The sequence below is a fragment of the Hordeum vulgare genome, chromosome 4H (genome assembly GCF_904849725.1).
Source record: "Hordeum vulgare subsp. vulgare chromosome 4H, MorexV3_pseudomolecules_assembly, whole genome shotgun sequence".
NCBI classification, from domain to species: domain Eukaryota; kingdom Viridiplantae; phylum Streptophyta; class Magnoliopsida; order Poales; family Poaceae; genus Hordeum; species Hordeum vulgare.
The window spans coordinates 1,199,712-1,226,718 of NC_058521.1; positions in this window are offsets into that span (position 1 = coordinate 1,199,712).

Here is a 27,007-nt window from a genome sequence, read left to right on the forward strand (position 1 = left end):
GTCTGGTCAACGCCTCACCAACGGATAGAGCAATCGCGCAGCCGGCTGAAGGAGCCAAGTCGAGCCAGTGAGCCGACCCACGAAGTGTTGATGCCGGAGAGAGAAAGACGACGCGTCGTTGTTGCGGCAGCAGCCAAGTCGGGCCAGTGAGCCGACCCACGTGGATATCGCGTCCGCAGGAACCGGACCTTCCGTCCGGGCCATGAAGTGTATGAAGAATACGTTATGACGCACTGATGGTTGCCCACGTCTAGAATCAGCATGCAAGAAACCGAAACTGCATGCCAGAGGGGTTAGCGCTAATTAAGCAAGAATAAAAACTAACCGCATGGAAGTTTCCCTTTTTCGCGGCTCATTCACTGCTTGTCGTGGAGCTGGCCGGAACCGATCGTGCAGCCTTGTTCTCCAATACATTCGTCGGGAAGGAGCTCAGGGACGCAGACGACACCGGTGTTCGTGCATAGGAGCGCGGCATTGGTTGCACAGACGAGGCCGGATACGGCGGACGTCGGCGCAGATGAGGTCCAAGACGACGGACGGCGTCGGTGTTGGCTGCGTGGACGAGGCCGGAGACGACGGACAGCGCCACTGTTCGTGTGTCGGAGCGCAGTGTTAGCAACGCAGACGCCGAAGACGGCGAACGGCACCGCACATGAGGCGGAGGCGGCGGACGGCGCCAGCATTCATGCGCCGGAGCGCAGAAGAGGCCAGAGACAACGACAGTCCGCTTCCTCGAACGGGAGCTGAACCACCGATCGAAACTGCCGAGGAGATCGTGTGCTCCCTAATTTTCAGTATGAGTATTTTTCCTTTTTCTCTACTTCATGATCGATTCATGTATTAATGTGTCTGTTCCTACACGAGAAGACAAACTCATTGTTAGACAATTCATTGTGGAACGAATATATGGAATGGATACTTCCCTGATCCTTTTGAATGGCGCGATGGTCGGAATTCCACCAGACGATCTCTCTAGCGATTGTCATCGATCTGCTGCCAAAGATTGAACAAAAAACCATTTACATCATAGCTCGATAGACGCCATGCCCCACGGTGGGCGCCAACTGTCGTGGTAACGATTCCAACAATAGAAAGAGGGTAGGATAATGGAGCATGATCTATCAAGATGCACATGGGTGTCATGGTGGTTTTAGCGAGTTCAGGCCTCTCATAGTGGAGATAACAACCCTACGTCTCGTGGTCTGGAGAGGCTTTGTTTTATCTGTCATGGACATGAGTTACATGGTGTAGAGAGAGCTAGAGCTCGAGGGAAAGAATGAGCCCGAAGGAGGAGAAGAAGAACATGTCTCTAGCTATGTGGAGGGGGTGGCTTATATAGAGTGCACCACCTCCTCACCTCTTATGTGACAAGATGGGGCATTGATGCCATAATATCAGCCCACTACAGATGTCTTGTCGACTGTTGGTATTTGCATGACCGAGTGAGTCATTTGGTCGAGTGGTTGACTGTCATCCGAGTCGATGGAATGTACTTGTCTGAATGTATTCGTACCGAGTGGATTAGATGTTGTCATGATCCAGTAGGAATTTCCCTTGTAGTCCTTAAACTAACAACGAGGTACCCTTGGGTAGGACGTATTGGTCAGACCTATGACCCTACCCCAGGGCTATATCCCCGTTAGGCACTTCCTCCTGGACTACTCCCGTGAGAGAGTTTACTCGTCTACTCCGTGTCGGGCGCTGAGACACGTACTTAATCCGCTTTTGCTTGGAGGTGGTGAGCAAAATAGACTTAAGGGCACAATCAATATTCCCTTCATACTTAGCCAACCAATCCATGCCTAGGATTACATCCAATCCCTGAGACTCTAATACGATGAGGTCGGTGGGAAACTTATGGTTCCCGATGTTGAGACTCAAAGCATGGCATCCTATCCCGGCTGTCATCATGCCTCCTGGGGAACTGACCTTTATAGGTTGGCTGAGGGTTCTAGTTGGCAAACTATACTTTTCCACAACTACCCTTGATATGAATGAATGCGTTGCACCAGAATCAAAAAGTACCAATACTGGACGTGAATTTAGCAAAACCTTACCAACCACAGTATCGGGGTGATCATAGACCTCTTCAACATCAATGTGATTCAGCTGAGCTCGAGGAAAAGGATTGGGCTTCTTTGCTGCAGAGTTGCCGCTGCCGTTTCCATTTCCCTGCTTGTTCTGGGGAAATTCAGTGGCATAGTGTCCCGTCTTCTGACACTTGAAGCAGGTGATGTGATTCAGATCCTTCTGAGATGGAGCTGAATGATGCTGAGTGCCGGTACCGCCATTCTTGAAGTTGCTGTTGTTGCGGTGGTTCCCGTTTCCTCCATGGTTGTGCACTGCGTGGTTATGTTGGACGTGTCCTCCAAACTTACCGGATCCAGTTCCGGTATTCCCTGAATAGGGGGTGTAGCGAGGCTTCTGCTGAGTGCCGGAGTTGAACTTTCCATTGCCATACTTCCGCTTGCGGTTCTCCATCTGCTGATGTTTCCCCTCCAAGATGAGGGCCTTATCTACCAGCTCCTGGTAGTTGTTGAAGTTGGCTACAGTCAGCTGAATGCTCAGCTCATCATTGAGTCCCTCCAAGAACTTTTCCTGCTTGGCCGCATCATCGGCCACATCTCCAGGTGCATTACGGGCGAGCATGCTCAATTCATCGACATACTGAGCCACAGAGCGATTTCCCTGGCGTAAGTTGCGAAACTCACGCTTCTTCGGACTCATTGCACCCGCTGAGACATGTGCGGTGCGGAAGGCTTCCTTGAACTGTGCCCAAGTGACTCGTGTTGGAAATATGCCCTAGAGGCAATAATAAATTAGTTATTATTATATTTCTTAGTTCATGATAATCGTTCATTATCCATGCTATAATTGTATTGATTGGAAACACAATACTTGTGTGGATACATAGACAAAACACTGTCCCTAGTAAGCCTCTAGTTGACTAGCTCGTTGATCAAAGATGGCCAAGGTTTCCTGGCCATAGGCAAGTGTTGTTACTTGATAACGGGATCACATCATTAGGAGAATCATGTGATGGACTAGACCCAAACTAATAGACGTAGCATGTTGATCGTGTCATTTTGTTGCTACTGTTTTCTGCGTGTCAAGTATTTGTTCCTATGACCATGAGATCATATAACTCACTGACACCGGAGGAATGCTTTGTGTGTATCAAACGTTGCAACGTAACTGGGTGACTATAAAGATGCTCTACAGGTATCTCCGAAGGTGTTAGTTGAGTTAGTATGGATCGAGACTGGGATTTGTCACTCCGTGTGACGGAGAGGTATCTCAGGGCCCACTCGGTAATACAACATCACACACAAGCCTTGCAAGCAATGTGACTTAGTGTAAGTTGCGGGATCTTGTATTACGGAACCAGTAAAGAGACTTGCCGGTAAACGAGATTGAAATAGGTATGCGGATACTGACGATCGAATCTCGGGCAATTAACATACCGAAGGACAAAGGGAATGACATACGGGATTATATGAATCCTTGGCACTGAGGTTCAGACGATAAGATCTTCGAAGAATATGTAGGATCCAATATGGGCATCCAGGTCCCGCTATTGGATATTGACCGAGGAGTCTCTCGGGTCATGTCTACATAGTTCTCGAACCCGCAGGGTCTGCACACTTAAGGTTCGACGTTGTTTTATGCGTATTTGAGTTATATGGTTGGTTACCGAATGTTGTTCGGAGTCCCGGATGAGATCACGGACGTCACGAGGGTTTCCGGAATGGTCCGGAAATGAAGATTGATATATAGGATGACCTCATTTGATTACCTGAAGGTTTTCGGAGTTACCGGGAATGTACCGGGAATGACGAATGAGTTCCGGGAGTTCACCGGGGGGGCAACCCACCCCGGGGAAGTCCATAGGCCTTGGGGGTGGCACACCAGCCCTTAGTGGGCTGGTGGGACAGCCCAAGAAGGCCCTATGTGCCATAGGAAGAAAATCAAAGAGAAAAGAAAAGAAAAAAGGAGGAGGTGGGAAAGGGAAGAAGGACTCCACCTTCCAAACCAAGTAGGACTCGATTTGGGAGGGGGAGACCTTCCCCCTTGGCTCGGACGACCCCCTTGGGGCTCCTTGAGCCCCAAGGCAAGGCCCCCCCTCTCCCACCTATATATACGGAGGTTTTAGGGCTGATTAGAGACGACTTTTCCATGGCAGCCCGACCACATATCTCCACGGTTTCACCTCTAGATCGCGTTTCTGCGGAGCTCGGGCGGAGCCCTGCTGAGACGAGATCATCACCAACCTCCGGAGCGCCGTCACGCTTTCGGAGAACTCTTCTACATCTCCGTCTCTCTTGCTGGATCAAGAAGGCCGAGATCATCGTCAAGCTGTACGTGTGCTGAAAGCGGAGGTGCCGTCCGTTCGGCACTAGATCGTGGGACTGATCGCCGGACGGTTCGCGGGGCGGATCGAGGGACGTGAGGACGTTCCACTACATCAATCGCGTTCACTAACGCTTCTGCTGTACGGTCTACAAGGGTACGTAGATCACACATCCCCTCTCGTAGATGGACATCATCATGATAGGTCTTCGTGCGCGTAGGAAAATTTTTGTTTCCCATGCGACGTTCCCCAACAGTGGCATCATGAGCTAGGTTCATGCGTAGATGTCTTCTCGAGTAGAACACAAAAGTTTTTGTGGGCGGTGATGTGCATTTTTCTACCCTCCTTAGTCTTTTCTTGATTCCGCGGTATTGTTGGATCGAAGCGGCTCGGACCGACATTACTCGTACGCTTACGAGAGACTGGTTTCATCGCTACGAGTAACTCCGTTGCTCAAAGATGACTGGCGGGTGTCAGTTTCTCCAACTTTAGTTGAATCAGATTTGACCGAGGAGGTCCTTGGATGAGGTTAAATAGCAACTCATATATCTCCGTTGTGGTGTTTGCGTAAGTAAGATGCGATCCTACTAGATACCCATGGTCACCACGTAAAACATGCAACAACAAAATTAGAGGACGTCTAACTTGTTTTTGCAGGGTATGCTTGTGATATGATATGGCCAACGATGTGATGTGATATATTGGATGTATGAGATGATCATGTTGTAATAGTTAATATCGACTTGCACGTCGATGGTACGGCAACCGGCAGGAGCCATAGGGTTGTCTTTAAACTAACGTTTGTGCTTGCAGATGCGTTTACTATTTTGCTAGGATATAGCTTTAGTAGTAATAGCATGAGTAGCACGACAACCCGGTGGCGACACTTTGATGGAGATCATGATGATGGAGATCATGGTGTGACGCTGGTGACAAGAAGATCGTGCTAGTGCTTTGGTGATGGAGATGAAGAAGCACGTGATGATGGCCATATCATGTCACTTATGAATTGCATGTGATGTTAATCCTTTTTGCACCTTATCTTGCTTAGAACAATGGTAGCATTATGAGGTGATCTCTCACTAAAATTTCAAGACGAAATTGTGTTCTCCCCGACTGTGCACAGTTGCGACAGTTCTTCGTTTCGAGACACCACGTGATGATCGGGTGTGATAGACTCAACGTTCACATACAACGGGTGCAAAACAGTTGCACACGCAGAACACTCGGGTTAAGCTTGACGAGCCTAGCATGTGCAGACATGGCCTCGGAACACATGAGACCGAAAGGTCGAGCATGAATCATATAGTTGATATGATTAGCATAGAGATGCTTACCACTGAAAGTATTCTCGACTCACGTGATGATCGGACTTGAGATAGTGGATTTGGATCATGTACCACTCAAATGACTATAGAGATGTACTTTTTGAGTGGGAGTTCTTAAGTAATATGATTAATTGAACTAATTGTCATGAACATAGTCTAATGGTCATTGCGAATTACGATGTAGCTTGCGCTATAGCTCTACTGTTTTTATATGTTCCTAGAGAAAATTTAGTTGAAAGTTGATAGTAGCAAACTTTCAAGAGGATCGTCCTCGTTGCTGCGCAGAAGGCTTATGTCCTTAATGCACCACTCGGTGTGCTGCACCTCGAGCGTCGTCTGTGGATGCTGTGAACATCCGACATACACGTTTCTGATGACTACACGATAGTTCAGTGCAAAATACTTAATGTCTTAGAAGCAAGGCACCGAAGACGTTTTGAAATGTCACGGAACATAAGTGATGTTCTAAAGAGATGAAATTGTGATTTCATGCTTGTGCCCTTGTTGAGAGGTACGAGAGCTCCGACTAGATTCTTTGTCCACAAAGTAAAGGAGAAAAGCTCAATCGTTGAGCGTGTGCTTAGATTGTCTGAGTACGACAATCACTTGAATCAAGTGGGAGTTAATCTTCCAGATGAGATAGTGATGGTTCTCCAAAGTCACTGCCACCAAGCTGTGAGAGCTTCGTGATGAACTATGACATATCAAGGATAGATACAATGATCCTTGAGCGATTCGCGATGTTTGACACTGCGAAAGTAGAAATCAAGAAGGAGCATCAATAGTTGATGGTTTGTAAAACCACTAAGTTTCAAGAAAGGCAAGGGCTAGAAGGGATACTTCATGAAACGGCAAAACAGTTGCTGCACTAACAAAGAGACCCGAGATTAAACCCAAACCCGAGACTAAGTGCTTCTGTAATGAGGGGAACAGTCACTGAGGCGGAGCAACTCTAGATACTTGGTAGATAAGAAGGCTGGCAAAAGTCGAAAGAAGTATATTTGATATACATGATGTTGATGTGTACTTTACTAGTACTCCTAGTAGCATGAGGGTATTGGATACCGGTTCGGTTGCTAAGTGATTAGTAACACGAAATGAAAGCTACCGCATAAACGGAGACTAGCTAAAGGCGAGGTGATGATACGTGTTGGAAGTGTTTCCAAGGTTGATATGATCAAACGTCGCACGCTCCCTCTACCATCAGGATTGGTGTTAAACCTAAATAATTGTTATTTGGTGCTTGCGTTAAGCATGAACATGACTGGATTGTGTTTATTGCAATACGATTATTCATTTAAAGAGAATAATGGTTACTCTATTTTCTTGAATAATCACCTTCAATGGTTTATTGAATCTCGATCGTAGTGTTACACATGTTCAAATGATATTGGTGCCAAAAGATACGAGGTAAGGATGATAGTACCACTTACTTGTGGCACTGCCGCTTGAGTCATATTGGTATAAATTGCATGAAGAGGATCCATGCTGATGGATCTTTATACTCACTTGATTTTGAATCACTAGTGACATGCAAATCATACCACATGAGCAAGGCCTTGTTTTCATTGAGATGAAATAAGATAGTAACTTGTTGGAAGTGATACATTTTGATGTATGCAGTCCAATGGGTGCTGAGGCACGCAGTGCATATCATTATGTTCTTACTTCAATGACGATTTGAGTAGATACTAGAGTATTTGCTTAATGAATCACAAGTCTGAAATATTGAAAAGTTCAATTCTGTTTTGGAGTGAAGTTCCTCGTAACAAGAGGATAAACTGTCTACGATATGATCATAGAAATGAATATCTGAGTTACGAGTTTTGGTACGCAGTTAAGACAATGTGGAAATTGTTTCGCAGTTCATGCCACCTAGAACATCATAGTATGATGATGTGTCTGAACGTCATAGCCATGCACTATTTGGTATGGTGCATGCTATGATGTCTCTTATCGAATTACCACTATCGTTTATGGGTTAAGCATTAGAGACAACCGCATTCACTTTAAATAGGGCACCACGTATTTCCGTTGAGATGACACAGTATACACTGAGGTTTAGAGAAATCTAAACTGTCGTTTCTTGAAGGTTTGGGGTTTCGACACTTATGTGAAAAAATTTTAGTCTGATAAGCTCGAACCCAAAGTGGATACATGCATCTTCATAAGATATCCAAAACAGTTGGGTACATCTCCTATCTCAGATCCGAAAGCAAAGTGTTTGTTTCTAGAAACGGATCCTTTCTCGAGGAAAGGTTTCTCTCGAAAGAATTGAGTGGCAGGGTGGTAGAACTTGATGAGGTTATTGAACCATCACTTCGACCAGTGTGTAGCAGGGCAGAGGAAGTTGTTCCTGTGGCGCCTACACCAATTCAAGTGAAAGCGGATGATGGTGATCATCGAGCATCGGATCAAGTTACTACAAGCCTCGTAGGTTGACAAGGTCGCGTACTACTACAGAGTGGTACGGTAACCCTGTCTTGGAGGTCATTTTGTTGAGCAACAGTGAACCTACGAGTTATGGAGAAAGCAATGGTGGGCCCAGATTCCGACAAATGGCTGGAAGCCATGAAATCCGAGAGAGGATCCATGTATGAAAACAAAGTGTAGACTTTGGAAGAACTACTTGATGGTCATAGGACTATTGAGTAAAGATGGATCTTTAAAAGGAAGACAGACGATGATAGTGATAAGTCACTATTAAGAAAAGCTCGACTTGTCGCAAAGATGTTTCCGACAAGATCAAACAGATGACTATGATGAGACTTTCTCACTCGTAGCGATGCTAAAAGTCTGTTAGAATTATGTTAGTAGTTGCTGCATTATTTATGAAATATTGCATGTAGGATGTCAAAACATTGTTTCCTCGACGGTTTCCTTGAGCAAACATTGTATGAGATACAACCATGAGGTTTTGTCGATCCTAAAGATACTAGCAAGTATGCAAGCTCCAGCGATCCTTAAATGGACTGGTGCAAGCATCTCGGAGTTGGAATATACACTTTGATGAGATGATCAAGGATTTTTGGTTTGTACAAGGTTGTGAGAAACTTGTATTTCCAAAGAAGTGAGTGGGAGCACTATAGAATTTCTGATAAGTATATGTGGTTGACATATTGTGGATCAGAAGTAATGTAGAATGTCTGTAAAGCATACAAGGTTGTTTGAAAGGAGTTTTCAAAGGAATACCTGGATTGAACTACTTGAACGTTGAGCATCAAAGATCTATGGGGATAGATCGAAAGCGCTTAATGGAAGTTTCAACAAGATGCATGCCTTGGCAAGTTTTTGAAGGAGTTCAAAATAGATCAGCAAAGAAGGAGTTCTTGGTTGCGTTGTGAGGTGTGAATTTGAGTAAGACTAAAAACCCGACCCCGACAGAATAAAGAGAATAGACGAAGGTCGTCTTCTATGCCTTAGCCGTAGACTCTAAAGTATGCCATGCTGAGTACCGCACTTGATGTGTGCCTTGCGGCAAGTCAGTTAAAGAGGTACACAGAGTGATCCAGGATTGAATCACTGATCAGCGGTCAAAGTTATCCTTAGTAACTAAATAGACTAAGGAATTTTTCTCGATTATGGAGGTGGTTAAAGAGTTCGTCGTAAAGGGTTACGTTGATGCAAGCTTTGACACTAATCCGAATAACTATGAGTAGTGAAACGGATTCGTATAGTAGAGTAGATATTTGGAGCATTTCCGAATAGCACGTAGTAGCAGCATCTATAAGATGACATAAAGATTTGTAAAGAACGCACGGATCTAAAAGTTTCAGAACCGTTGACTAAAACCTCTCTCACGAGAAAGACGTGATCAGACCCCAGAACTATATGGGTGTTGGATTCGTTGGAATCACATGGAGATGTGAACTAGATTATTGACTCTAGTGCAAGTGGGAGACTGTTGGAAATATGCCCTAGAGGCAATAATAAATTAGTTATTATTATATTTCTTAGTTCATGATAATCGTTTATTATCCATGCTATAATTGTATTGATTGGAAACACAATACTTGTGTGGATACATAGACAAAACACTGTCCCTAGTAAGCCTCTAGTTGACTAGCTCGTTGATCAAAGATGGCCAAGATTTCCTGGCCATAGGCAAGTGTTGTTACTTGATAACGGGATCACATCATTAGGAGAATCATGTGATGGACTAGACCCAAACTAATAGACGTAGCATGTTGATCGTGTCATTTTGTTGCTACTGTTTTCTGCGTGTCAAGTATTTGTTCCTATGACCATGAGATCATATAACTCACTGACACCGGAGGAATGCTTTGTGTGTATCAAACGTCGCAACGTAACTAGGTGACTATAAAGATGCTCTACAGGTATCTCCGAAGGTGTTAGTTGAGTTAGTATGGATCGAGACTGGGATTTGTCACTCCGTGTGACGGAGAGGTATCTCGGGGCCCACTCGGTAATACAACATCACACACAAACCTTGCAAGCAATGTGACTTAGTGTAAGTTGCGGGATCTTGTATTACGAAACGAGTAAAGAGACTTGCCGGTAAACGAGATTGAAATAGGTAGGCGGACACTGACGATCGAATCTCGGGAAAGTAACATACCGAAGGACAAAGGGAATGACATACGGGATTATATGAATCCTTGGCACTAAGGTTCAAACGATAAGATCTTCGAAGAATATGTAGGATCCAATATGGGCATCCAGGTCCCGCTATTGGATATTGACCGAGGAGTCTCTCGGGTCATGTCTACATAGTTCTCGAACCCGCAGGGTCTGCACACTTAAGGTTCGACGTTGTTTTATGCGTATTTGAGTTATATGGTTGGTTACCGAATGTTGTTCGGAGTCCCGGATGAGATCATGGACGTCACGAGGGTTTCCGGAATGGTCCGGAAACGAAGATTGATATATAGGATGACCTCATTTGATTACCGGAAGGTTTTCGGAGTTACCGGGAATGTACCGGGAATGACGAATGGGTTCCGGGAGTTCACCGGGGGGGGGGGGGGTGGGGGCAACCCACCCCGGGGAAGTCCATAGGCCTTGGGGGTGGCACACCAGCCGTTAGTGGGCTAGTGGGTCAGCCCCAGAAGGCCCTATGCGCCATAGGAAGAAAATCAAAGAGAAAAGAAAAGAAAAAAGGAGGAGGTGGGAAAGGGAAGAAGGACTCCACCTTCCAAACCAAGTAGGACTCGGTTTGGGAGGGGGAGACCTTCCCCCTTGGTTCGGCCGACCCCCTTGGGGCTCCTTGAGCCCCAAGGCAAGGCCCCCCCTCTCTCCCACCTATATATACGGAGGTTTTAGGGCTGATTAGAGACGACTTTTCCACGGCAGCCCGACCACATATCTCCACGGTTTCACCTTTAGATCGCGTTTCTGTGGAGCTCGGGCAGAGCCCTGCTGAGACGAGATCATCACCAACCTCCGGAGCGCCGTCACGCTGCCGGAGAACTCTTTTACCTCTCCGTCTCTCTTGCTGGATCAAGAACGCCGAGATGATCGTCGAGTTGTACGTGTGCTGAACGCGGAGGTGCCGTTCGTTCGGCACTAGATCGTGGGACTGATCGCGGGACGGTTCGCGGGGCGGATCGAGGGACATGAGGACGTTCCACTACATCAACCGCGTTCACTAACACTTCTGCTATACGGTCTATAAGGGTACGTAGATCACACATCCCCTCTCGTAGATGGACATCACCATGATAGGTCTTCGTGCGCGTAGGAAAATTTTTGTTTCCCATTTGACGTTCCCCAACAACTCCAGCAATGGGGTATGTGGTGGTGTAGTTCTCCCACCATGCAGCTGCAGGGCCTTCAAGTTGATGACCGGCAAAGTGCACCTTCTCAACTTCAGTACAACCAGCAGTGATTAGTTCCCGCTCCATCTTGCGGAACCAATCATCTGCCACAATGGGCTCAATGCTGCTGGAGAAAGTCGGAGGGTTCAACCTCAGGAAACGGGTGAGATTGTCGGCCTGGGGTGGATGATGGTTGTTGTTATTGTTCTGGTTCTGGATGATCAGCTGCATCAGGGTATTCTATTGCTGAATCAACTGAGTGAGTTCCGGCGGGAAGTTGGAAGCAGGGGCACGTCTCGGAAACATCTGATGTTTGTAGAGGGGTGAGATTAGCATAGAACAATGGTCTAAAGAGTAATTACACTACCCATATCAAATGCAACAAACAAGTATCACACCACACATTTTATTCAATATCATCACAAAAGGTTCACACACGGGGATACAAAATTCGATAACCTAACCATTGGCCTAAGCGTTTAACGATAAGATAAATTTGGTGGACTAGTCTAAGTGTCCTCCTCAGAAAAGCATGGTGGTGGGTCCTTCGGTGGAGCTTTCTTCATAGTCCTCCTCATTGCTGATCAAGGGGGCTACGTCTCCTTCAGGATGAAGGTTCTCGCCCATGTCCAGTTCCTCCTCCAGGTATGCGACGCGAGTCTTCAGCTTCTCGATCCTCTCCAGGAAGTCCTTCACCTCCAATTCGTGCTCATAGTGGGCTTCCCGGGCTGCTTCTTCGAGTTCGAGTTCGCGGAGCGATAGTTGCTTCATTTTCCTGGCGTCCTTGATCACACGATGCTCCAGAGTCCCGCTGCGCTTCTCCAAGGTCTGGGCATAGGACAGGATAGGTCTTGCTTGAGATGATTTCTCCATCTTCTCCTCTCTGGGATATCGTGAATAGGTCTGGTGAAATAGGGCAGCCTGTGTACACTTCCTTGATACGTCCGAGTGCACAATGGACGCCATGCCCCTTCCGAGAATCCAGTTGGGTGCGATGAACTTGAAGTCCACAGGCTCAGTGCGCAGCTCGAATGTCCTTCCGGGAACGTGCACCTCAATCCTGTAGCGTGAATCCTTCGGGTAAGATGAAGTAGGCTTCCCTGTGATAGTCGGCAGAGCAATCCTCAAGTCCTTGGTGATCTGTATCAGCTCCTTTCTGAAAGGCATATTGGCGTCGGGCTAGCAAAACTCCGTGAACTTAACGGGGATGAAGGTGGCCATCTAACACATTGGAAAATTGGAGAGAAGTCAGAAATGATCAGAAAAGGAAATAGAGGATTTATAGACATAAGAAAATAGTTTTCTTCCTAAGGCTTTTCCATTCCTAGAGGTTACGTCCTACGGTCAACGTGTGCTCTGATACCATTTCTGTAGCGACCCGACTCAATACGAGTCAAGCCTCTGGTATTTCCGTACCATCCCAAGATCATGCTGGTACACACTCAGTACATCAATGTATATATCAAGAGGTCAATCACACAGCTTTATTAATTGAAATCTCATATCGAGTACTTTATTACAATAATGAATTACAATAAAGTGGCTGAAGGCCATCTCATGAGATATCTAACGAAGACTAGCGGAAGCATCTGGTAGACGAGTCCATCCGACTCCAGGACATGTCGTTGAGCGTAGATCGTAGCCTCACTCCTGGTCGGAAAAGTACTCTACAACATGATACGTTGCAGCCGTATAGGTCAGCATATGGAATATGCCGGCAAGTCATCAAAGGGAGGGGGAAAATAATAACCAACTATCTCTACATGCATATTTGACAGGTGGGGCTATAAGTTTTAGCATAAAGCCAATTTTCTCCTACAACAAGAGAGGGCTGAAAGCAAAAATATTACTACATTGTTTGTTGTTAACGAGATGGTTCCGCCAACAAATTCTCATACCCTAGTTGTTGATAATTCCCACATCATTATTAAGTTGTGTCGAGAGTTCAGGGAAATTTCAATGCCTTCGGCTCAAGTTGTCCATGACCGTGGACACGGCTAATCGATTAGGTTTGGGCACTCTGCAGAGTTTTGCACACGTTCCCCACAAGATTTGATCGCCTTCGGGTATGTCCTCGCACTTCAGGGTGTTTGAAGAGCGGATGATCAAAACATGGTCTTTCAATGGGTCCCTCTGAATCCCTGTCGGTGCCCATCCATTCCTACTGTTCTTCTACATCCTCTAGCACCGCCTGTCCAGAGTCGCCGCGTTGTCCAACCAAGCCAGAGCCCATAATGACTTGTGGCTGTGCAGGTAAGCCTTGGGTCTTGAAGCCTCCGTCCGTCTCTTCGAGCCTGGGTGAAGCTTTTCGCAAGATGTCATGGCACGTCTCCAGCATGCCGGGGTCGTCCACTGGTTTCTCTAGGGAGCCCGTCAAACCGTCCTTCACCCAGAGTTGCATTGCTTCACGAGGTCTTGAAAATCTTGACTTAACCGGTCTTGGTTATTTCATTATCCTCGCATCACTCGTGTTATGCACTCAACCAGAATCCCGTCTACTCAAGCATAGCAATATGAAATTTGTCGTCCCGGGCCAAGTATCAGGGTTGTTGTGTGCCTACCACATGATACTACAAACTATAACTATAATTTCCAAGTACCTACTCAGCATGCAATTGGGCAAAGAAAGGTGAAACTACCATGCATAGAAAAACATAGGAGATAGTATGATCAAAATTACTTGCCTTGATGATAGTATCTTGATCGAGCGCTTCTAAGTGACAAGCTTCGCACTCCGGGTGATCTACCCATACAAACAAATACACACCATAAGCACTACAATCATCAACAAGTAAAATACATCACAAGCATAAAGTAGCTATGGCATAAAGTGAAAGAATTCACTTCACCTAACTAAGGCAGAAATTGTTTCTGTTAAAACCCCAAGTAAGAATATTTAAAAAAACTTTACACTTATACTACAGAATGATATAGTCACTAGGAAGCAGTAGCAAAAAGAATCAAATAAAAATCTATTTTTAAACTCCTGGAATAAGCAAAACAAGGTTTAAACTAAATCTGATCTAATTCAAATTTACAAATTTCAAACATAGACAAATTATATGTTTATGAAAACTACAGAAACATTGTGATCTACTAGAACAAGTTTTAACTCCATTGGAATCCTAGATCAAAAGTTATGAGCCAAACAAAATTAGAACTTTCTCTGTTTTGGAATTAAACAGAAAAAAATAGAAACTGATTCTAACGGACAGGGGTACACGTGGCAGCCCCTGATTGGTTGCGGGTTCGTTTGCTCCGGGGAAAACTAGCACACGACCGATAACTAAACAAAAGCGCCGGCTAAACTAATAAGTAAATAAAAACCGTTTGGGTTTTTGATTAAAAACCAAAAGGTTATCTATGATCTAATCCCACACGTACAACTACGATCGGACGGCTACGGAGAGGGGGGGGGAAACTCACAGAGGCTGCCGATGGCTTCTACTCCAGCGAGCCGTGGCGAGGTGGAGGTCGGGGCGGTGGTTCCGGGGAGTCCCGACGGCGTCCGAGGGGCTGGGGAGGCGGCGGCGAGGCTCCCGCGTCCAGTGGCGGCGGCGACGAGGCGAGGGGAGGCTCGGGGTGAGCAGGTGAGTGGCCGGGGCTTCGGCTCTGGCTCCCTCTAGCGAGATTGCGAGGGGGCGGCGTGGGGCGAGGGCAGGGGCGGCGAGGTTGGGGAACCGGGTTCGGTGCAGGTCTGGGGCTTTTATATGGGGCTAGGGGGCTCGGGGAGGGGAAGGGCAGAGAGATCCGGGAGGGGATCGGCGCTCCGGCGAGGTTTTGTAGGCTCGGGGCCAGGGAAGGAAAGGAAGAGGGAGGAAGGAAGGGGGCGACCGGTTGGGCGTCGGTTCGGCCAGTGGGCCCGGGCGGTCAGCGAGGGGTGTGTGGTGGCGGGTGGGTCGGTTGCCCGATATGGAAGGGATCCAAGATCCCGGGCCAGGCGGGGAGGTGGGCCGGTTATAAAGCGCTCTGGGGCGGGTTTCCTTTTAAAAAAATCTCGTGTTAGATTTTTTTAATAAAACAGAAACTAAAAAGAATAAAAAGTTAAAAAAATAAAATAATTAATATAGGGTATCATATACCAAATTGATCAGAAAAATATTTCCTAATTGTTTATCATTTTTCCAAAACCAAAATAAAAACTTAAAAAAATGTTTTTTCAGAAAAACTCCTTATGTTATATTTTCTTTTGGCAAAATATTTTCCCCATAAACTTGGGTTTTTCTTGGCTCAAATAATTTCAAAAATGCCTCACATTTTGGAGGGTCATATTCCTCCTCTCTTTCTTGCTTGCAAAAAATTATTTCCTGGCACTTCTTGCACGAAGAAAACAAATAGAAATGCAAAAGAAAATTTTGAAAGAATTTCAAATGCAAATCTTTATTGCTATTCAATATGCATAGATGCTTAGCTACAATTGTAAAACATTCCCAATTGGGAAAATTGGGATGTTACATCGAGAGTTCCTTCCCAATGGGCGGTGAGCTGAATATGCTGGGAATTACTCAAATACACATCACGCATTCTTAGTGGAAGATTGGGCTTACAGCCAAGATTCATTAAGATTCATCACCATCATATATAAGTTTGCTACTCTAACTACTTTACCTCTATTAGCATATAACACTTTGACGCTCTTACAGATTTACCTCCATTACCATGTACTACCTTGGTGTCATTATAGCTAGCACTAAGCTAGTACTATAATAATAAGATAGTACTAAGCCATGACCAATTTTGGTTTTGGAGCAGACATGCCACATATCCTCCATTACCATAGAACACCTTGATACACTTACCAATTCTCCTCCGTTAGCATATAGTAACCTACCACCAGTACACCTAGCACTAAACTAGTGCTACAGTACTAAGCTAGTGCTAAAACACTAAGCTAGCGAGTACTACAATAAGACGATAGTACTAAGCCATGACCAATTTTGCTTTTGGAACCCACATGCCACAAATCCCCCGTTAACATAGAACACCTTGATACACTTACCAATTTACCTCCCTTAGCATATAATAACCTACCACTACTACAAGTAGCACTAAGCTAGTGCTATAGTACTGAGCTAGTGCTACAACACTAAGCTAGTGCTACATCACTAAGTTAGTACTAAGCAAATAACACGTTTGGTTCTAGGACCCAGATGCTACATAACATCCATTACCATATAATAGTTTCAGTTCATACCAATTTACCTCCATCAGCATACAATACTTTGCGACTATTATAGCTACCACTAACGTAGTGCTAAAGTACTAAGTTAGTAGTATACGAGTACAAAGTTTGGTTTCCGGACCCACATGTGACATAACCTCCATTACCATATATAATTTTCACGTTCTTATCGATTTACCTCCATTACCAAATAGTACCTCACCATTATTATAGCTAGCACTAAGGTAGTGCTACATCACTAAGTTAGTACAAAGACAATACAAGGTTTTGGTTTGGGACCCATAGTCCACATATGACCTCAGATTGAATTTATCCAAGAGTAAACATTGTTCTGATCGACCTCCCAGATGCTTTTATTATTGATTTGTTTCATTGAATTCTATCTTGCATTTCGATAAACGGTTGGTCTTTGCACCGATCAATAACGAAAAACAGAAAAGTATGGATCCAAGCAGCTACCAAACAAGGCCAGTGTTGGATGCCCGCCTCGACACACGAATGGGAACACTAGCACGTCCCATTGGCTAAATTATTCCAATCGATGTGTCCACGTCGGCATCCTCCAAGGTTCCTTTCCAATGGGCGGTGACTTTAATATGTTGGGAATTACTTAAATACACCGCGGGCATTCTGAGTGGAAGATTGGTGTTGCAGCCATGATTCATTGAGATTCATCAACATCATATAATAAGTTTGTTGCGCTTACCACTTTACCTCTATAGTACTAAGTTTGTACTAAGCCAATGCAAGGTTTCGTTTTGGAACCCATAGGCCACACAAAACCTCGGATTAAATTTATCCAAGAGTCAAAGTTATATAGATCAACCACCTAGATGCTTTTATTACTGATTTGTTTCATTAAAGTCCATCTTGTATTTCAATTAATTGTTGGTCTTTGCACCGGATAATAACGGAAAATAGAAAAGTATGAATCCAAGCAGCTAGGAAACGAGTTGGTGTTGGTTGCCTGCCCCGACACACGAATGGGGACCTTGGCACATCCCATTGGCTAAGTTATTCCAATCGATGTGTTGTCATCGACCTCCTCGAGAGTTCCTTTCCAATGGGCGGTGAGCTGAATATGCTGGGAATTACTCAAATACGCATCAGGCATTCTAAGTGGAAGACTGGGCTTACAGCCAAGATTCGTTGAGATTCATCACCATCATATATAAGTTTGCTACTCTTACCACTTTACCTCTATTAGCATATAACACTTTGACTCTCTTACAGATTTACCTCCATTACCATGTACTGCCTGGGTGTTATTATAGCTAGCACTAAGCTAGTACTACAATAGTAAGATAGTACTAAGCCATGACCAATTTTGGTTTTGGAACCGACATGCCACATATCCTCCATTACCATAGAACACCTTGATACACTTACCAATTTACCTCCCTTAGCATATAGTAACCTACCACTACTACAAGTAGCACTACGCTAGTGCTATAGTACTGAGCTAGTGGTACAACACTAAGCTAGTGCTACATCACTAAGTTAGTACTAAGCAAATAACACGTTTGGTTCTAGGACCCAGATGCTACATAACATCCATTACCATATAACAGTTTCGGATCATACCAATTTACCTCCATCAGCATACAATACCTTGCCACTATTATAGCTACCAGTAACGTAGTGCTATAGTACTAAGTTAGTAGTATATGGGTACAAAGTTTGGTTTCCGGACCCACATGTGACATAACCTCCATTACCATATAAAATTTTGACGTTTTTACCGATTTACCTCAATTACCAAATAGTACCTCGCCATTATTATAGCTAGCACTAAGGTAGTGCTACATCACTAAGTTAGTACTAAGACAATACAAGGTTTTGGTTTGGGACCCATAGTCCACATATGACCTCAGATTGAATTTATCCAAGAGTAAACGTTGTTCTGATCGACCTCCCAGATGCTTTTATTAGTGATTTCTTTGATTCAATTCTATCTTGCATTTTGATCAACGGTTGGTCTTTGCACCGATCAACAACGGAAAACAGGAAATTTTGGACACAAGCAGCTAGCAAACAAGGCCGGTATTGGATGCCCGCCCCGACACACGAATGGGGACACTGGCACGTCCCATTGGCTAACCTATTCCAATCGATATGTCCACGGCGGCATCCTCCAAGGTTCCTTTCCAATGGGCGGTGACCTTAATATGTTGGGAATTACTTTAATATGCAGCAGGCATTCTAAGTGGGAGATTGGTGTTGCACCCATGATTCATTGAGATTCATCAACATCATATATAAGTTTGTTGCGCTTACCACTTTACCTCTATAGTACTAAGTTTGTACTAAGCCAATACAAGGTTTCGTTTTGGGGCCCCTAGGCCACACACAACCTCGGATTAAATTTATCCAAGAGTAAAAGTTCTATAGATCAACCACCCAGATGCTTTTATTACTGATTTGTTTCATTAAATTCCATCTTGCATTTCGATTAATTGTTGGTCTTTGCACCGGATAATAACGGAAAATAGAAAAGTATGAATCCAAGCACCTAGCAAACGAGTTGGTGTTGGTTGCCCGCCCCGACACACGAAGGCGTACCTTGGCACATCCCATTGGCTAAGTAATTCCAATCGATGTGTTGTCATCGACCTCCTCGAGAGTTCCTTCCCAATTGGCGGTGAGTTGAATATGCTGGGAATTACTCAAATACGAATCAGGCATTCTAAGTGGAAGATTGGGTTACAGCCAAGATTCGTTGAGATTCATCACCATCGTATATAAGTTCGCTACTCTTACCACTTTAACTCTATTAGCATATAACACATTGACGCTCTTACAGATTTACCTACATTACCATGTACTGCCTTGGTGTTATTATAGCTAGCACTAAGCTAGTAATACAATAATAAGATAGTACTAAGCCATGACCAATTTTGGTTTTGGAACCGACATGCCACATATCCTCCATAACCATAGAACAGCTTGATACACTTACCAATTTTCCTCCATTAGCATATAGTAACCTACCACTATTACCCCTAGCACTAAAATAGTGCTACAGTGCTAAGCTAGTGCTACAACACTAAGCTAGCTAGTACTACAATAATACGATAGTACTAAGCCATGACCAATTTTGCTTTTGGAACCCACATGCCGCAAATCCCCCATTACCATAGAACACCTTGATACACTTACCAATTTAGCTCCCTTAGCATATAGTAACCTACCACTACTACAAGTAGCACTAAGCTAGCGTTATAGTACTGAGCTAGTGCTACAACACTAAGCTAGTGCTACAACACTAAGTTAGTACTAAGCAAATAACACGTTTGGTTCTAGGACCCAGATGCTACATAACATCCATTACCATATAACACCTTGATACACTCAACAATTTACCTCCCATAGCATATAGTAACCTACCACTACTACAAGTAGCACTAAGCTAGTGCTATAGTACTTAGCTAGTGCTACAAAACTAAGCTAGTGCTACATCACTAAGTTAGTACTAAGCAAATAACACGTTTGGTTCTAGGACCCAGATGCTACATAACATCCATAACCATATAACAGTTTCAGATCATACCAATTTACCTCCATCAGCATACAATACCTTGCCACTATTATAGCTACCTCTAACGTAGTGCTAAAGTACTAAGTTAGTAGTATACGAGTACAAAGTTTGGTTTCCGGACCCACATGTGACATAACCTCCATTACCATATAAAATTTTGACGTTCTTACCGATTTACCTCCATTACCAAATAGTGCCTCATCATTATTATAGCTAGCACTAAGGTAGTGCTACATCACTAAGTTAGTACTAAGACAATACAAGGTTTTGGTTTGGGACCCACAGTCCACATATGACCTCGGATTGAATTTATCAAAGAGTAAACGTTGTTATGATCGACCACTCAGATGCTTCTATTATTGATTTGTTTCATTCAATTCTATCTTGCATTTCGATCAACGGTTGGTCTTTGCACAAATCAATAACGGTAAACAGAAAAGTATGGATCCAAGCAGCTAGCAAACAAGGCCGGTGTTGGATGCCTGCCCCGACACACGAATGGGAACACTGGCACGTCCCATTGGCTAACCTATTCCAATTGATGTGTCCATGTCGGCATCCTCCAAGGTTCCTTTCCAATGGGCGGTGACATCTATAGTACTAAGTTTGTACTAAGACAATACATGGTTTCATTTTGGGACCCCTAGGCCACACACAACCTCGGATTAAATTTATCCAAGAGTAAAAGTTCTATAGATCAACCACCCACATGCTTTTGTTTCTGATTCGATTCATTAAATTCCATATTGCATTTCAACCAACGGTTGGTCTTTGTACCGGATAATAACGGAAAATAGAAAAGTATGAATCCAAGCAACTAGCAAACGAGGCTGGTGTTGGTTGTCCGCCCCGACACATGAATGGGGACCCTGGGACGTCCCATTGGCTAAGCTATTCCAATCGATCTGTCGTCATCGGCATCCTCCAAGGTTCCTTCCCAATGGGCGGTGACCTTAATATCTTGGGAATTACTTAAATACGCAGCGGGCATTCTGAGTGGAAGATTGGTGTTGCAGCCATGATTCATTGAGATTCATCACCATCATATAATAAGTTTGTTGCGCTTACCACTACCTCTATAGTACTAGGTTTGTACTAAGCCAATACAAGGTTTCGCTTTGGGACCCCTAGGCCACCCACAACCTCGGATTAAATTTATGCAAGAGTAAAAGTTCTATAGATCAACCACCCAGATGCTTTTATTACTGATTTGTTTCATTAAATTCCATCTTGCATTTCAATTAACTGTTGGTATTTGCACCAGATAATGACGAAAAATAGAAAAGTATGAATCCAAGCAGCTAGCAAACGAGTTGGTGTTGGTTGCCTGCCCCGACACACGAATTGGGACCTTGGCACATCCCATTGGCTAAGTTATTCCAATTGATGTGTTTTCATCGACCTCCTCGAGAGTTCCTTCCCAATGGGCGGTGTTGGGGATATTATCTGTGGTGTGACCAGCCCTAGTTGGGCAGGGTCACCAAGTGGGCGACTCATCCTTTGATGATTTAAGCTTTGGCCCAATAGGCCCAGGAGCTGGATGGCGGTTCAAGATCCTCGCAGAGAACCAATTATCGGGGAGTATTCCAGTCTTGGAAAGCACGGCGACTTAGAGATAGAAAGAATCATGACTTGCGTGATGACAAGGACTCTTGTAAACCCTAAGGGCTCGACCTATATATAAAGGCGAGTCCCAGGGAAGGAGGGGTAGGTTAGAAATCATCGAGTACTAGGTCAGGCGAGTTACGCCCTCCTTTTAATCGAAACACCATCAATACAACACAAAGCAGGACGTAGGATTTTACCTCCTTACAAGGGGCCGAACCTGGGTAAATCTCTGTCTCGCTCCCGTTCAACCCCTTTGAGTTGCCACCAAAGTGCGATGGCTCCAACACTAAGTCCTTTCACGAGAGCATCTGCCCTGACAAAACCACGACAGTTGGCGCCCACCGTGGGGCCTGCGCACGGTGGAGTTGAGTTCTTAAAGGGAGCCCTACCAGGGTCAGGGAGCTACGCAGGGGGGCTCATGACTCGGAGCCGCCGCGGGAAGTACTACATCTATAACTTGTTGTGGGGGCCCGAGGCCGATTCAATCGAATCCGGCTACAGAATCCCCTTCGGCAAGATCAAAATCTTTGTCGGCCTGGTTGGATCGCCTATGCCTGAGCCGGACATCTTCACCGACATCGTCGAGCCGGCCAGGTATGTCCGCCCTGTCGCGACACCAAATCTAACCCGCCTGGTCTTCGTTGGTTTCACACAGGGATCTGAGGAACCAGAACGATCGGCGACTCACGAGACCACGCCGGTCAATACTGATGACGAATCATCCATGGGCGACTCAGATTCAATTCAGTCTCTACATGGGGGCTGCCCCGGAGGCCTGTCACTAGCAATGGACCCCGAGGTTCTCGACCGGACCAGCCGTCAGATCGCCGTTTACATGGCAGGGGCGACTCAGCCCCCGCCAAACCCGGCAGGTAACGACGGGACTGGCGAAACATCCAGAAGCCCAGCTGCAATCTTGGTGGATTTGGCGGCAGAGATAACAAGGCTCATGGCGACCCCAGTAACAGCAGAAAACCAGGACACGATAAATGCCGAGTTGACAAAGTTGAGAGATGGGGTAGCAAAGGCTCAGCGAGACGCTGAAATAGAAGCCGCCAGGATCGAGATCCGGCAAGCTCAAATCACCGCTGAGGCAGCCCGCTTGAACACCAAAAACTGACGGCTCAGGAGGCATCAGCGCGCATCTGATGTTGTCCATCAGCGGAGGCACCAGGGGCGTTTACCCCCTGATCTCAACCCGACCCGCCTATTCGACACTCCACGTACTCCCGGGGCAGGAGACGCTCCGGGAGGAGGGCCGGGCCATCCGCCAAACCAGCCGCTTCAGCCAGCTGTTGATCACGTCCCTCGATTCAAGACTCCTCGAGGTCACTTTTCCAACCCGGTGGACAACGTCCTCGCCGCGACTCGCCATTTAGAGTCCCTTCCGATTCATGGCAACACCCCGGCTGAAATAGAAGCAAGGAACGCCATTGAGATGTTGAAGACGGCGGTGGTTCAAAACGCCCAGTTGTCGCACAGCCTCGGTCGGCTGCACTCCACCCCCCAGGCAAGCCGCACCAGGAGCCGGCCAGAGGACCAGCCCGCCATAACCAGCGGACCGCGACCCCTTCCCCAGGTTAACCCGCCTGATCATCGGGACCTGCCGGGTTGGGATCACCCGGACATTCAAACCGGCCCAGCTCCGCTTGTTGGACATGATGCAATGAGCGAATGCCGAAGGATTTTAAGGGACCAAGAAAGGTGCCTAACTATACCCCGGACCTTGAGCCGGCGTCATGGGTTGAGAGTTATGAAATCGCCATGGACATGCTCGATGTAAATGAAGCAATCTGCGCCAGGTATTTCACAATGATGCTGGAGGGAACGGCGCGTACTTGGTTGAAAAAACTTCCCCCCAACTCCATGCAAACTTGGGCTGAATTGAAAGAGCGTTTCATCAAAAGCTTCTGGGGAACTTGCAAGCGCCCAATGACAATAGTCGATTTACAGCACTACGTTCAGCGCCCTGATGAGTCGGCTCACCACTGGACGCGGTGGGTCGCGGAAATCATTCACTCGTAGGACGGCATCACGGCGGCTCAGGCTGTGCTGATCTTGGAGCAAAACTGCCATTATGAGCCCTTGGTACAGAAGTTGGGGCGACTCAAGCGAAAGGTCCAGGATATGGGGGAACTAATGGACACCCTCACTAGGTACGCCGAGGCGGACGATACCAAAGATCCAGGAGAGGATGGCGGCAAGGCCAACTCGCCGAGGAAAGGCGAGTCATCCAAAAATCATACCCGGTTTCAGGGACGCGCCCTCCATAATCACGGAGGGAACGCCAAGAGAAGGCAGGAGGAAGAATCCACGGACTTCGTCGCCAACACCAATGCCAACAATGGCAAACAGTGCCAGAAGAAGAGGGGTTACAGTGGAAAGAAGCCGCATAATTATAATGAGATACTCAAGGGCCCCTGCACGCACCACGCCATGGCGGACGGACCGGCGACTCATTCCTGGGAGGACTGTTACGTGATGCGGGAATTTCAGGCGGAGGCGATCAAAAAAGGGCAAAACGGTGATCCGGACCAACGACAGGAACAGTTCGGTGCACCTAATCTACGCTAGAACCCGTTCGACGGCTTCCCTGAACCGGGGGCTCAGGGCGGCTCATAGCCAAGCAGCGGCCAGTATCCTGTGCATAACCAACGACAGTATAACCCGCCCGGGGTTTTTCAACAACCACCCCCACAGGGGGCTCCACAGGGGCAAGATGATAATGACGGTTTCCGCAACAATCCCAAACAATTAAGCAACGGGCAATACCACGTCTTCACCACCAATGCCTGCAAGCGTGATAAAAAGGTGAATCACCGAGCGTACAGTGTATCTGAGCCGGCACTCCCTAGGTACCTCCACTGGTCCGAGCAGGTTATATCGTGGAGCAGGGAGGATCACCCGCCCAGAGTTGACAACCCCGGCGACTTTGCGTTGGTTGTGGCTCCTCAAGTCGGGGGATATACCTTGTCAAAGGTACTGATGGATGGTGGTAGCAACATCAACATCTTATACTTCAACACTTTTCGAAGGATGAACCTGCTGGAGAAAGATTTGATGCCGTCAACCATGGTATTCCACGGAATTGTCCCATGTAAATCGGCATACCCCATAGACCGGGTTAAACTCACAGTTGCGTTTGGAACAACATCTAATTACAGAAGTGAGTCACTTATGTTTGAGGTGGTCAAGTTAAAGAGCCCCTATCATGCGTTGTTTGGGCGACCGGCTTACGCCCGTTTCATGGCTCGCCCTTGCTATGTTTACCTTAAACTCAAGATGCCCGGTCCTAAGGGACCCATCACGGTTGATGGTGATAGGAGGATAGCAAGAGAGTGTGAACAAGGGGATGCGGCTTACGCAGAAGTCGCTTGCGCTGCAGAAGAGCTCAAATATCACCAAGCCAATGCTGATCCAGCAGATATGTCACCTCTAAAGAAGCCAACAACAGACGCTGAGTCGCCCCTCAAGTTCAAACCAATAGATGACACTAAGATAGTGGATTTCGTCCCTGGCGACTCAACCAAGCAGTTCACTATCGGGGCGGGTCTGGACCCCAAATAGGAAAGCGCGCTCATCGAATTCATCCATGAGAATCGGGACATCTTCGCATGGAAACCTTTTGACATGCCTGGTGTACCGAGAGAATTCGCTGAGCACCATCTTAATGTTGACCCAAAAGCAAAGCCGATTCAGCAATATCTTCGCAGGTTCAATGAGGAACGACGCAAGGCAATCGGGGAAGAATTTCCCCATCTTTTAGCCGCCAGATTCATCGTAGAGGTCTTCCACCACAAACGGTTGGCTAACCCGGTCCTGGTGCTCAAGAAGAACGGCACCTTCCGCATGTGCATTGATTACATCGATCTTAATAGAGCATGTTCAAAGGACCCTTTCGCCCTTTCCCGCATCGATCAAATCATTGATACAGTGGCGGGTTGCGAGCGTTTGTGTTTCCTGGACGCTTATTCCGGATATCACCAAATCAAGATGGTTGTGGAAGATTAGGAGAAGACAGCTTTTATAACCCCCTTCGGGGCTTTTTTCTATGTGTCCATGCCGTTCGGGCTCAAAAGCGCTGGGGCGACTTACCAGCGCTGCATCCAAAATTGTCTCCATGGCCAAATCGGACGCAACGTCCAGGCTTACGTCGACGACATTGTGGTTAAAACTCATAGGAAGGAGACGCTCTTGGAAGATTTAAGGGAAACTTTTGACAATCTGCGGGTATACCAGATGAAGCTTAATCCCACCAAGTCTGTCTTTGGCGTTCCCGCGGGAAAGTTGTTGGGTTTCCTGGTATCTGAGCGCGGCATTGAAGCCAACCCGGACAAAATCGAGGCGATTACTTCGCTTGGGAAACCAGCGAATATCAATCAAGTTCAACGGATGGCGGGTCGTATCGCGGCTTTAAGCCGTTTCATAAGCCACCTGGGATAAAAAGCTATTCCCCTTTATCAGTTGCTTAAGAAATCTGACCGTTTTGTTTGGACAGATGAGGCCAATGAAGCTTTTGAAGCCTTGAAGCAGGAGTTGGTCAACCCGCCGGTTTTGGCCGCCCCGACTGAAAAAGAGCCTATGCTTCTGTACATTGCGGCAAACTCCAAGGCGGTGAGTGTGGCAGTGGCCGTCGAAAGGAAGGAAGAAGGGAAGGAATACCCGGTGCAACGCCCGGTGTATTTCATTAGTGAGGTGCTAACTCTCTCCAAGCAACGATACTCGCACTGGCAGAAGCTGGTATATGGGGTCTTTATGGCGAGTCGAAAGCTCAAACACTATTTCCAAGAGCATCCCATCACGGTGGTTAGCTCCTCTCCTCTTGGGGACATCATCCAAAACCGAGAAGCGACAGGGTGAATCGCCAAATAGGCGATCGAACTTGGGCCGCACCACGTACGATACACCCCTCGCACGACTATCAAGTCTCAGGCCTTGGTTGACTTCATCAACGATTGGACCGAATTACAGATTCCGGAAGACAGGCCCGACCTCATGTACTGGACTATTTACTTTGACGGGTCTAGTTAATTGGAAGGCTCGGGGGCTGGCGTGGTGTTAATTTCGCCCCAGGGAGACAAATTCTGTTATGTTCTCCGACTCATGTTTGCATGCACCAACAACGCTGCAGAATACGAAACCTTGCTTCATGGGTTGTGACTCGCCAAGGAGATGAACTTCACGCCGGTCAGATATCTCGGCGATTCTGATCTGGTGGCTCAG